We start from the raw sequence: 14,110 nt of genomic DNA on the forward strand, positions 1-14,110 counted from the left end.
TCATCATCTTCACCGTCCCTTTTCTCAGCCATCTTCCTCAGCATGCAATCTTTGGCAAAATGGTTCTTGCCATGACAATAATTGCAGTCGAATCCAGAGTCTCCTACAAGCTTGCTTTCTTTCTTGTCATCATTCTTTTGAGAGGTATTCTTCGTTTCTTCTTTCGCCTTCTCAGAGCTGTAACTTCCTTGCCAGTTTTGGTTCTTATTGATAGGGAACTTCTTTCGTGCAAACTTCTTTGGATTGGTGACCATCATTGCATATTCTTCGCCTGTAAGGTCACACTCAGACATATCGGAATCCTCCTCCTCTTCTACAACACTTTTGCCTTTTGAGACAAGGACCAGCGATCCCACACCCGAAACTACCTTTTCCTCCTTGGTTACCACGCTTTCATGGGATTTAAGGATACCCACCAGTTTCGCGAGTGAGTATGATTTAAACTGTTCATGAGCTTTCACTGTTGAGACCATAGCCATCCATTCTAGTCTTAAACCATTCATGAAAGTCACCTTCTGCTCAATCAATTTTCTTTCAATGCCATGCTTGATCATATTGCTTAGGAGATGATTGAAGCGATCGAAGGTTTGTATCAGTTTCTCTTCAGGTTTCTGTTCGAAAACTCCAAATTCTGAGAGCAACAAGGTTTGAATTGAGTGTTCTAGATCCTCATCGGTTGAGTAGAGTTCTTTCAACCTATCCTAAATTTCTTTAGCCGTTGTGGATGAACCGACTAAACGAAAAGTGTCAGATTGTAATGCGAATCTGATCATTCTCATGGCTTTCACGTTACACAACACCTTTTCCTTTTCATCCTGTGGCATCTTATCTACGTCCGCCACAAGCTGATTATATTCTTTTTGAGTCTTGACTGTCCTGTTCGTTCCAGAGTGAACAAATGGTCCGAGCGTGATAGCTTCCCAGATGAGATAACCATTATCTTCAGATCTAACTACGTAATCTTCAAAGTGATGCGCCCATACTTCGTAGTCTTGAGTGTAAAGAATGGGAACCCTTGTAGTGGATCCAATGCTGTTGGAGATGTTGATGGGATTAGTTTGATTATCGTCGTGAGACATGATGAGCCTTTTCTTGAAACTACTAGAATCAGAATTGTAAACTTGAGATTAGGGTTTTACCAAACACAAGAATTACCGTCGACAGGAAGAAGACGGCTTCTTTATATTCGATAAAAGCGGAAACCCTTAAGAATTCTTCAAACAGAAGGAATGTGTATTGATTACACAGTCTCCCGCTCTGATACCAATTGTTAGAACAAAGTTCTAGTAGGATCGATTGATTCTTAACAGAAAAGCAATAAACAACGTAATAAAGAACACAAGAATGGTTTAACTGATGTCGAATGATTAAACTTTAACACCTCAGAAGAGCTCGATTAAGAACTTCGACTGTAGAGGTGTTTAAGGTTACAAAGTAATAATAATAATAATCACGACTGTATCTAAGGAATACAAGCATGCACTATTTATATCTTAACCCTAATAACCCTAATCAATAATCACGGATGGACAGGCCCAATCCGGATATACAAAAGACAGCCCATGACGCAACATCAAATACCCAACAGTTTGGAGATTAATTCCTAAACCTGAAAATGTTCCGATTGTCGGGTTAAAGTGGATATTCAAAAACAAAACTGACAAAGATGAAAATATCATTCGAAACAAAGCCAGACTTGTTGTTAAAGGATATTCACAACAAGAAGGAATCGACTATGAAGAAACTTTAGCCCATGTAGCAAGACTCGAGGCTGTTCGTATATTTCTGGCTTATGCAGCTCACAAAGACTTTGATGTTTATCAAATGGACGTGAAGTGTGCATTTTTAAATGGAGAGCTTGAAGAAACAGTTTACGTGGAACAACCCCCAGGTTTTATTAATGAAGGACATCCTAATCATGTTTATATTTTAGATAAGGCAGTTTATGGATTAAAACAAGCACCACGAGCATGGTATGCAACTCTTACTTCATTTTTGAAGCAATCTAAATTTAAACAAGGATTTGTTGACCCCACATTATTTCGAAAGAAAGTTGGGAATCATCTAATGCTTGTTCAAATTTATGTTGATGATATTATTTTTGGCTCAACTGACTCTGCCTTGTCTAGAGAATTCGAAGATCTGATGAAAAGTAAGTTCGAAATGAGCATGATGGGAAAAATCAATAATTTTCTTGGACTGAATATTCGTCAAAGCAGAGAAGGAATTTTTATTAATCAAGAAAAATATACGAAGAATCTGCTAGAGAAGTTTAGATTGACGAATAGCACAAAGTTACGAGTTCCTATGGCAACTGGCATAAAGGTGACACCTTCGTTAGATAAACCTGCTGTTGATCTAACTCTTTACAGGAGCATGATTGGTTCATTACTTTATCTTACAACTAGTAGACTTGATATAATGTTCTCTGTGTGTAATTGTGCTAGGTATCAGTCAAATCCACGAGAACCACATCTCACTGCTGTAAAGAATATCTCTCGTTATCTTAAGGGAACAATTTCATTAGGATTGTGGTATCCTTCGAAAACTGGGTTCTTTGTTCAAGCTTATTCGGATGCAGACTTGGGTGGTTGTAATCTTGATAGAAAGAGCACAAGTGGGGGATGTCAATTGCTCGATGGAAAATTGGTGAGCTGGTAGTCGAAAAAGCAAACGTGTATATCAATTTCAACGGCTGAAGCAGAATATGTGGCTGCTGCTGCTTGCACATCACAAATTATATGGATCCAAAGTCAATTGCGTGATTATGCAATTAATATAAAAAAGATTCCATTATATTGTGATTCTCAAAGTGCTATATGAATTTGTCATAATCCTGTGCAGCATTCGAAGACTAAACATATAGCTCTTCGTTATCATTTCATCAAGGATCACGTGGAGGATGGAAATATTGAAGTGCATTTCGTGAAAACAACTGATGAGTTAGCTGATATTTTCACGAAACCTTTAGATGAAAAATCCTTTGTCAAAATTTTAGAAGGACTTGGAATGATTGATGGAAATTCTGTTCCATGCGAAAAATGAGAATGATGGTTGACCAGGAATGATTCAAGGGCGCTGAATAAAAGACAAAGCAATGTCATTCAGTGTTCAGAGGTTACTGTTCATAGTCAACGCTTCGACCCCTTCGAATTCGTAAATTTGTCACGTTTCAGGGGTTGATAAAATTTCGTATATTTGCAACAAGAGCATTTTGTTTGTCATTTAATTTTCGAAAAATCAAAAATCCAAAAACATTTTCGTTTGTTTTGTCATTTATTTCTTGGAAAATCAAAAACATCAAAAAGATTTTCTCTTTATTTCGTTCTTTATTTTCGAAAAATTCAAAACAACAAAAATATTTTGTTTCTTATTTCTTTTTAGTTCTTTGTTGCAAATATTCATCATGATACACAGTGGATAATGCTTGTAGTTCTAGGGTCAGGTAAATCTTTCATACAAATCTTTAAATTTTTGAATATTTTCAACTAGTTAGGTTGTCCCTAGAAGCATGTTGCAGCATGTTGTCCAAAGCCTCCATTGACTCAATGTGTGTGTACGAAGGAATTAATGAAATCTTTCATACAAAAATTTCTTCCCAATCAGGCTTGTATTCACATTAGTCTCCTGAGCTACCTGACTCTTTTCACATTAAGTTAAGAGTTTACTGTTTTGTCCAAATATAACAGAGGTACATTTCGTGTCTTACATCCATCTTTTTCATTTAAAAAGTTCTTACACGCTCACACACGAAGACATATGTCCTAGAGGTATCTGATCAAACCAATCGAGACTTAGACATATCAAAAATCTGTGTTTATGATCTGACATCATGAGACCGTGATGAAAGTACCCAATTTTCTAAACTTTTAAGGAATTGACGGGAAACTAGGTTCCAGATTTTCACGAATTACTTGTTTCAGTACCCAAATTCGAAACTCCAAATCATATTCATTTCATATGAGTGGTCTTGATCAAACATTCGAAACCCATGATGTTTGTTACCCAACAAGATACAACACAAATTTTTCATGAATATGATTTCCGTGTGAGTTTCATTCGAAATCCAAAGTCACTTAAAAAATTTTCAAAGCAAACATGTCACTGACTACACTGGTCAAACAAGTAATTTCTGTTACACTTTATCACCTTATGTTTAGGTTGATATGTAATGAAATTTTTAGAACTACCCATGCAGCCTTATAAAAGAAGCCCTTTGATACTTCTCTACAAGTAATAGGTTGTATTTCACGGGAACATACACAAGCTGTTGATCATCTCTCTTGATGATTAACGAAGCAATCTTTGCCTGGGGTTTTATCTGTCTTCGTGTCAAATTGATATTTTGACATCGCAGTATCCCAAAATTTTCTTATTATTGCTTCTCGTCTAAATTCTTTGGAACACTGCACTCACGAAATCCTTGAGGTTCTGAGTAATACCAACTCAGGCTGATGATTTCAAACTTCTGGCATATGACTTCGCTTTTCATCCCACAAGTGATATAGCCTTACTTCCATCCGAAGGGTTCTAACGATTACAATTCTCTTAGGGCAAACAATACAGGCTGATTTTCAATGGCGTATGGTATTCTGTCCGGGTTTCAAGGAGAAGCAACAATTACTTTTTAACACATGGCTACTTTTACGGAGTAGTGGTACGGCTTTCAAGGTGCCAGTCGGATCTCATTAAATGCACATCCCGCTTCAAATTCAAACCCAGGGTTACATATAAAAGGGGATTCCAGGGTTTATTATTTGTTTACGCGTTCAGAGCAAAAATTCTCAAATTCTCTTTGATCTTCAAAGCTTTCAAACCCTAACAATGGCGACTTCTGCTCATGTTGATACTGACCCTTCTAAAGCCACTGATGATGTGTCTTCATTACCGATTATGAAGATTCAAGGAACTAACTATCAAGTGGAGGCCGATGTTTCTCAATACCGTGAAGAATTGAAGATGTTAATCGTTGCTTTAAAGAGTTCTGTTCTGTCAAAGGCAATGTTCTGTTCGTTTTCAGTTCCAATGTCATGGCTTTCTCAAGCAGGATCAACATCTACATATTCCAAAGCTTTTGATGCCATAACTTTCAACTTGGTGAATGACAAAAAGGTCAGATTGTCCAAGAAACTCTTTTGCAAAATTCTTGAAATTCCAAATTCACCACCGTATGTTGATTTCTCATTCCCTCAAATTGTACATATGTTCAATGAGATGGGTTATCAACCTCAACTATCCAAGATTAGTGATTTCAAGAAATCTGGTCTTCCTAGTGTTTGGAATTTTTTATTTGGATTTTTTATGAGGTGTTTAACTGGTAGAACTGTTGGTCTCGATAAAGGACGAATGGAGGTATATGCCATGGTTGCTGGGCTATACTATGATCTTCAAGTGGATTATGCTTCACAGTTATGGAAGGAATTCCAAAAGAGTGTAGAAAACACGAATGCTATTCATGGTATTTCGTGTGCGAGGTACTGGAGCTTGATTCTACAATATTTCTACAACAAGGAGGGGATTTTGGTATCCAACGATGAAGAAAAAGTTGTTTTTCAGACATATCACTATCCGAAGGATGTCACAGATAATGCTGAGGAGTTTCCCTTTGTGGCTCGTATTCATGATGTTATGCTAAAACGAGTTGATCCTACGAATTCAGTCTTGGTGGCTTATTTGAAAAACATTGATTCTAATGTTGAAACTGGGAAATTATTACCAGGAGAAGAGAAGAAATCCAAGAGTTCGAAGAAGAATGAACCTGGTTCTTCTGAAAAGAACGTCAAGGAATTGAAATCTATGAAATCTTCAAAGAAGAAATCAATTACAGTTGAAGAGCCAGTGGTACACGAAGTGTCTGTTGCTGAGACTAAATCGATTGAGCCTGTTGTTGAAAATACTCAAGAGAAAGTGGTCATTCCTTCGAAGACCGGTGTTTTTCGAAGACTCAAAATGAAATCTAAACATATACGCACGTCTCCAACACCTAACGTGGTACGAAAGCCTCAGGTTTCTCATCAAGGTGTCTTATTTCGTGAAATGCCAGCACCTGTTTCTCCATTGTCAAAGAAACGAAGGGCTAAACACATGGCCAAACATCTTTCACAGAAGAAGAAGAAGAAGAAGAAGACAAGAAAGCTTGTGATCTCCACTGAGTCCACAGAAGATGAAGATGAACGAATTCCTCAAACACCAGAAGCAACTCTTAACAACGAAATTTCAACTCCAGAGCAGACAATTGTCATACCACTCGAAGTCTCGGTTGCCAAATCAGTTCCTGAGGAGGTCCGAACTTCAGGCATCACTGCAAGCGTATCTGATACGAATGCAAATGTCACTATGGGTGAAGGAGATTCGAAGAAAGAAGATCAAGGTCATCCTACAAATATTGTTTCTTTACCTCCACAAATCATTCCAGTTACTTCAACCACTGATTCTCCTACATTCGAAAATATTATCAATCAACCTTTCACTTCCATTTTTTCTTCTCAATCCACTGATCCACCCAAAATTCATTCGCCAGTTCAAGAAACCATTCTTATGGAAACCGAAACTGACAACGAGTGTTTTGGAGGCGCGTTTGATAAATTAGAGTTTGATGACAAAGAAGAAGATTTTCCAGATCATATGCTAATGACGTTGAAGCAGTTTAAAATTTTGAATACGAAGTTGAATTCCATAATTTAATCTCAAGCTGATCTGGGGGGTGGTTTGTCGGTTTCAAGTTTGGAAGTTGATACAATGTTGAAAATGTTTGAAGCTAAGGTAGTGAGTAAAGTCTCTGGGATGGTTAGAGACTCGGAGTCGAGAATTTTGCAGAGGGTTGATCATATTGATCAAAACAATGAGCTACGAATCAATTCTCAAAATTCGAAGTTTGTAGGAGACGTGAAAGAATTGAAGACAGTTGTAAAGGAACGACATGTTCTCTTTGTTCAGGAAGTTAAGAAAGTCAGGGAGGATGTTAATTTTCAGATTCATGAACTTCGCGAAGATTTGCAAAAAGAGATTGCTAGTGTCCAACAAGATTATGCGTCTCTGAATCAGAAGATTGACATCATTTGTGATGCTGTCACGAAATTTGTCAAGTTGTATGAAAGTTTGAGTCCTCAACTTACTCAACTTTCTACAATGGAAAGTAAAAACTTTATGGAAGTGATTACGTTGTTGAAGGAGTTAAAAGATCTCTATGTCAAGCCAGTTTCGTCTTCTGTGATTACTCCAGAATTTTTATCCCAGAAGTTCACACAATTCGAAGCTATTCTACACAAGCAACTGGCCCCTCTTTCTCGTATATCAAGCCTTCTACCAACAACAGATGCCCCACCTGTTTTCACAGGGTTACAAGGGGGAGAAAGGAAAGTTGAAGATACGAAGGCTGGTGATGAAGATGCGAAGGTTGTGGGAAAGGTGTTTTCTTCGAAGATCCGAACAACGAAGCCAATTGTAGCATCTGCTGGGCCAGTTACTTCAACAGTTGTGACAACTATGCCAATTACAAGACTAATTTCGAAAGGAATTGTGATTGGTAAATCTGCTGATACTAGTGGGAGTGGTTCGAAAACAGAAGAGGTAATAGATGATCCAGGTTTGAAAGATAAAGGGAAAACTAAAGTTGTGGAAAAGTCAAAAGAAGAAAAGAAAGCTGAAGGAGAAGCTGAAATTGAAAGGCTAAGGTTGATACAAAGCATAATGACTTAACGTGCTAATGATCCTAAGGGTATGGACAAAGGTGATCCGTCCAAACACTACAATTACGAAACAATTGAAGCCAAAGTTGTATATAATCATATGTATTCATTTGAGAAGAAACCAAAGCAGAGCTATTTGGTTACAAATACTGATACAAGTCAGCTTGACTTTCCAGTGAATGAGATGATGTTCATCATGCCACAATTCAAAGCTGAAGGAAAGTTCAAAGAGAAGGATGATGGAATTCACATGAAGATTAGGTTTCATGATGTTCTTGCAAAAGCCCTTGAGGAAGTTTGGTCGTTAGTGAAGATCAAGAAAGTTATCAGTATGAAGAAGGATGTGGTGTTCAAAAACACAGTCCAAAATATCAAATACGTGGTGGCCAGGGCAAACGAAAATATTTGTGATTTCACTATTGCAGATTTTCCATTAATAAACTTGTATGATCTTATACAAGTTGCATTGATTCTGAAGGATAAATCTTTTTCATATCTTCAAAACACTGAACCTGATGAATTTAAGCTTGGGGTTGCTCACATCAAGATTTTCATCGAAAATTATTATGAGTGCTTAGCTCTAACTGATGTTGAGTTAGCTACAGCTAAAGGTATGGAAATAAAAGTTCCAATGGCACCTACGAAGACTCAAGCTGATTTGAAAAAGTATGCTGATGGAGAAATCTGCTTGAAGCCTTTTGGGTTAGTCTTCGCAGGAAAGGACAAGGCTGGAAAAGCAAAACGTTTCTTGTTCCAGGCTTGCAAAGTGGAGAGATATGCAACATCTCAATATACGAACTTAATTGTTTGTATGAATCATTGTAAGAAGAACAATGAAGGAGATAAGAAAGAGCTAAAGAAGATAATTTCCTGGTACACGAAAATTCGAAGAGTGATGCTGTATTCCATCCAGCTTCTTACAAATTAAGTTGTTCGACTATGATTACAAAGGGGGAGATTGTAAGGGTCTAATTATGTTGTAATTAGTCGAAGTATATTTTACACTCTTCGTATGTTCTGTAATCTATTTTACTAAGGCGCTTTTATACGAAGCTTAAGTGTCTATACCTTAGTATATTTTTTTGTACGCTTTCTGTTTCCTATAAATAGGGATATTTACTAGAGTTAGACAAGAGTTTTTACAAACCTGTCTTTGTCCTCTGTAAACATTCGAAAGCGTAATAGAGCTGAAACAAGATCATTTTTACATCCATTGTTCATTCTCGCATTCTTACTTCAATTTTAACTCTGATTCATTTTATACTCGATTCATTGGTTTATCATTCGGGCATGTGGAGCTCCGCACTATCACGGGGCAAAGGACCCGATAGCGAGCAAGAGGTGGTCAGAGGATGTTGCTAACGCCTTCCGCACTAGTAGTTGCCCTGAGGGGGAAAAGGTCATACTTGCTTCCTGTCTTTTGAAGGAGATGGCACTAGATTGGTGGGTGGAGGTGGGACGCGCAGTTGGTGATCACTTTTGATACGATAATATGAGTTGATTTTGTGACCAGGTTCAGGGTTGAGTTTGCATCGGTGATTAAGGTGCATCAGTTGGTGCGAGAGTTTCAAGATCCCCGCCAGACTACTAAGACGTTGGCGAGATCGCCGTGATGTTTCGAGAAAGGGCACTTTTGGTTCCACAATATGTGGTGGATGAGGAGATGAAGGAACCGAGGTATCACAAGATGTTGATGAGCGATATCTGGCAGTTTGTGAGCCGATCCAGTTGCAAGACACTGGATGATATGATAGTAAGGGCTAGGGAAAGGGAGATTGACCTCGAGATGGAGAGGAAGAGGAAGTCGGATGACGCACAGCTATCGGGGGGTTCGGGTAAGAGGCCCAAGGTTTTTGATGCGAGAAGGAAGGGCCAGCAGGGCCGGAGCTGCTATGGAAACTGTCACAGCATGCACAATGGGGCGTGTAGGGTGGGTGCTTCTCGCTGATTCAAGTGCGGCTGGACAACTCATATTAGCAGGGATTGCACTTCTACTACCACCACCGCCCCAATATATGATCTAATTTTATTTCATTGCAATCAGAAGGGCTACAAGAAGGTCCATTGTCCGATTTTGGCTGCAGCAAGACCGGTGTCAGAACCCGCTACTGCAACTCTTCGGATTACTTACGGCCGCCAGGGCCGGGCGTATGTACCTGTGGTGAAGATCAGGGTTTTTCAGTTGACGGTCGAGGAGGCTCGTGCAATTCCCAACGTGGTGATGAGTATGTATCTTCTCCTTATCTCTTTATTTTTATTGAATTGTCTGCTGTTAACGTATCCCACCGAGAATACATAAAAAATAACGGAACCATCAAACGGTTTGGGCAAAGACCAGCGCACGCCTAACGACGGGACCTCACTCTCGCGATCCCACATTCATTCCCTGGCGTCCAGACGTCAAATCCAGTGTCGAGACAAAATAGTACCAGCCACCCCTCAGAGCGACAGGTGTACCACTCAGAACTTCGCTCCTAGCAACCCTGCACCAACAATCAACAACTACGCGCGGAGCACGAACTACCAATCAAAGGTCGTCTTCCCCTGTCACTCCTGAAAAGGTAAAAGATTATGTCGGGGATTTGTTCCCCCAATCACAGGTATAAAAAGGTCCATTCTCCTCCAAGAGAAGGGACCGTAAGAAAAATCTCTGAACCCTTTCCTTATATTTTCACCTTCTCTCTAAGATATGAACTAACTTGGTCGTCGGAGCTTCGTTCCGGTACTGCCTCCCGGGCGAATACTGGCGAGCTTGTTTTCTTTTTTGTGATTCTCAGGCCCTCCATTCAAATAGACGGAGTTAAGCTGGAGACTTGTCACAACTGTTGGCACCATCCGGACGTGCACCCAGCACGACACAACCCGATAAACAACAATATGCGTCTATGACGAAAAACACAAGGCTTGCAACATCACAAAACGATAGCACCGGTTCCGTCGGAAAAACATTGTCAGCTGGCAGACTTAGCTGCCTGACGCTAAGCATTAGTCCAACCAGCGCTGTAAAAGAATTTGCGATGAGTGTAGGGTACCCTCCGACTACCTTTCTAGTCAACAAAAACCCGGCATCAGAAAAACAAAATTGCTGGGACGAAGTGTTTATGACAAATAGGTCATACAAGAAATGTGAGCTACACGAAGCAAACTACAACGTCAAAGCGTGGACGTGAGAAATCAACAACATCAATTTCTCCACCGAAGACTCGAGACTGCAAGATTGGAACCCCAGAGTCCCGCTCCTCATAACCATGTGCATACGTCACAAACTAATCCATCGAGTCCACATAGATAATGACAGTAGCACGGATATCATGTACGAACATTGCTTCCGGCAATTACCAGAGTCCTGGAAAGAGGAATTGAAGCCTCCAATAGGTGGACCTCTGGTCGGCTTCACGGGACACAACCTATGGCCCCTCGGAACAATACACCTCCCATTAACTTTAGTCAGCCACGACGGAAGAGAGAGCAGGACACGAACAATTGAATTCTCTGTAATGAGCGTCCGACACTCTTCGAGCTGCAAGTTGTGCCGTCAACAATTCACGACACAGTATAATTTGGCAGACGGTTTGGATTAGCTACCATTTTCACCGACACCCCGCACAGGCGGACGTGTCACCAAATTATGATGACATCAGACCTGATTAGCGCCCCAAGAAATCTAAAATGGAACACCCACTAGAAAATCATGTAATACATGGCGAACACCCCGAACAGGCAATAAACATCGGTGCTGACCTATTGGGGAAAACCAAAGTCCAACTAGTGGCACAGCTAGCACGCTTCACCGGGGTATTCGAGTGGAAACCTACAGATATGACTGGAGTAGAACGAAAAATCATCGAACACAACCTAAATATCATATCGGGCAGTGCTCCGATAAAGCAAAAAAGGAGGGGGAAAGCAAGTGCTAGAAACAAGGCAATCAGTGACGAGGTCTCGAAGCTTGTAAACGCAGGCATTCTTCTGGAAGCAATGTTGCCTACATGGATAGCAAACCCGGTAATGGTAAAAAAACACGACGGATCATGGCAAATGTGCATCAATTATTCCGACCTGAATAATGCATGCCCAAAAGACCATTACCCCCTCCCGGAAATAGACCAGAAGCTCAAATCTTTGGAAGGCTTCCAACTCAAATGTTTTCTTGACGCCTACAAAGGTTATCACCAAGTCCAGATGCGTCGGGAAGACGAGGAAAAGACGGCCTTCCACACCGATCAGGGCACGTTCTGCTACCAGAAAATTCCATTCGGCTAAAAACGTCGGTGCGACATACCAGCGCATGATGGATAAAGTCTTTGCAGAGTAGATCGGAAAGAATATGGACGTATATGTCGACGACATGGTCGTTAAAAGTCGCAATGAAGCAATGTTGCTCCAAGACGTCGAGGAGACCCTCCAAAGGGATTAGGGTTTCCTTATCTTAACCGTAGCTTTGACTCTAAGCAACCAACAACTATATAAAGGGCATAACCCTTGTGGATTTCGGCCAAGGCTAAGGTTCCTAAACCCTAGTCTCCTCTCTCCTCCTCTCATAATCATCCTCTTGCTAAGTATGATTGTAAGCCATTAGAGGTGTTACACTTGTAAGACTAAGTTCTCAAAGTTCAATACAAGGTTTTAGATTGTTATTACAATATAACAATCAAGGTATGTATTTTGATCCCTATGATGTGAATTTCAATTATAATACATAGACCCTAGGGTTCTTGTATTGTGTTCATTGTTTGCATGTTCAATAGAGAAAACTTAGATCCAATCAATTTAGGGTTGCATGCATACATAGGAATGTATGTTTTGCTCAAAACCCATCAGTGGTATCAGAGCCTAGGATTAGTTTTCTGTTGAATAGATGCAATTGTGATCTTGTTCAAAGGAGAAGGGAATAGAATCGACATTGTGTTCAATGAACTCGTCGAGTTGCATGCACTCGTCGAGTTGGTGCGTCTGATCTGATTTCGGATTTTTTTGCCTAACTTCATTTACTAGGTTTATATTTGGTAATTATCTTTTGTTTATTCTACCATAATCTATTTTTGGTAATATAAGATAATTAAATAAAAACCTAAATGTTAGGAGATAATTATGAATTAGATAATGATGATTTATTTGATTGAAATTATTCTCATGGATTTGGTTATTAATTTAATTAATTGATTAATTAAAGGATAATTAATATATCCATAATTTGATTAAGTAATTAATATTTTTTGGGTTGTTTGAAATTTAAAATGGAAAACCCTAAAATATATACTTATGGATTTTGTTAATGGTAATTAATAAATCCATATTTGTTGTTTAAATTTAATTAAATTAATTGTTTAATTTATTAAAAGATTCAACCCTTGGAATTTTAAAATGTTTTAAAATTCACCTTATCTATATTATAAAATCAAAGGTTTGATATTTACTATAAGTATATGACGAGTCAGTCGAATCGCTAGTACGCGTCATTCACGAAGCCATACTATAAGGGGAGTTTAAGGAAGCGGCCTGTAAAATGACCGCCATTGGGTATACAATCTTACCCACCGCTCACTTGTATGGTGGAGAGTCGTTAGTCGAACGGGCCCGATAGGACACTTAAACCTCATTAAAAGTATAATGATAAAGTAACTAAAACATTTTCTAAATTATCATTCTTAGTTACTTTAGGAAAAATGTGAATTTGATGCTAACTTATGAAATTGACATTGCACCTTATTGGTCGTTAGTGGAGCGTGTGTGGTTAACCAGCACCCTAATATGAGACTAATATTGTTGGCAATGGGTGTCTCGTAAATTATTATTGAATTAATGGAGCGTGTGTGGTTAACCGACACGTTAATTTCAGATGATAAATGACATCGAGAGTACCAAGCTAATTTGCATGGTTATTCACATCTCGTTTGTGATCCTCGACATCTCAGTCACAAAGTGAGAGCATAATCGAGACTAAACATGCCATTGAATAGTTAAATGAATCTCAAAAGATCTAGGAGTTTCATTAGATTGAAACTGGTAAAAGCTTACCTACCTAAAATAGATTCGAATTTGATTACGGCATCCCTCTTCAGAATTCGAATCGAAAATAGGGATCCTAGCTTTAATTTAAATTTTGGGTTAATAATTAAGGATTAAATAAATCAACTAACTTGAATTCTTTTATCCCTTTATAGATGTCGAGTCAAGACAACAATGGTTCTCCTCCGTCCTTCTGAAAACGGTTTTCCTTCTGAAGATGATCTTCCACAAGTTGATCAAGGCGAAATAATGTTCCCTTCTTCAGATGGTGGAACTGGAAATCATCCTACCCCAACTCTTCCTCCACCTCCTCCAGTGATTCTCCCCGATCCACGATTTCTTCAACTTGAACAGTTCAAAGTCACTCAAGCCCTATTGGCATGTAAACATCAAGATGGAAAGTCTGTGTGTGT

The sequence above is a fragment of the Lactuca virosa genome, chromosome 9, assembly GCF_052849685.1.
Source record: "Lactuca virosa cultivar CGN04683 chromosome 9, Lactuca_virosa_CGN04683_v6, whole genome shotgun sequence".
Lineage (NCBI taxonomy): Eukaryota > Viridiplantae > Streptophyta > Magnoliopsida > Asterales > Asteraceae > Lactuca > Lactuca virosa.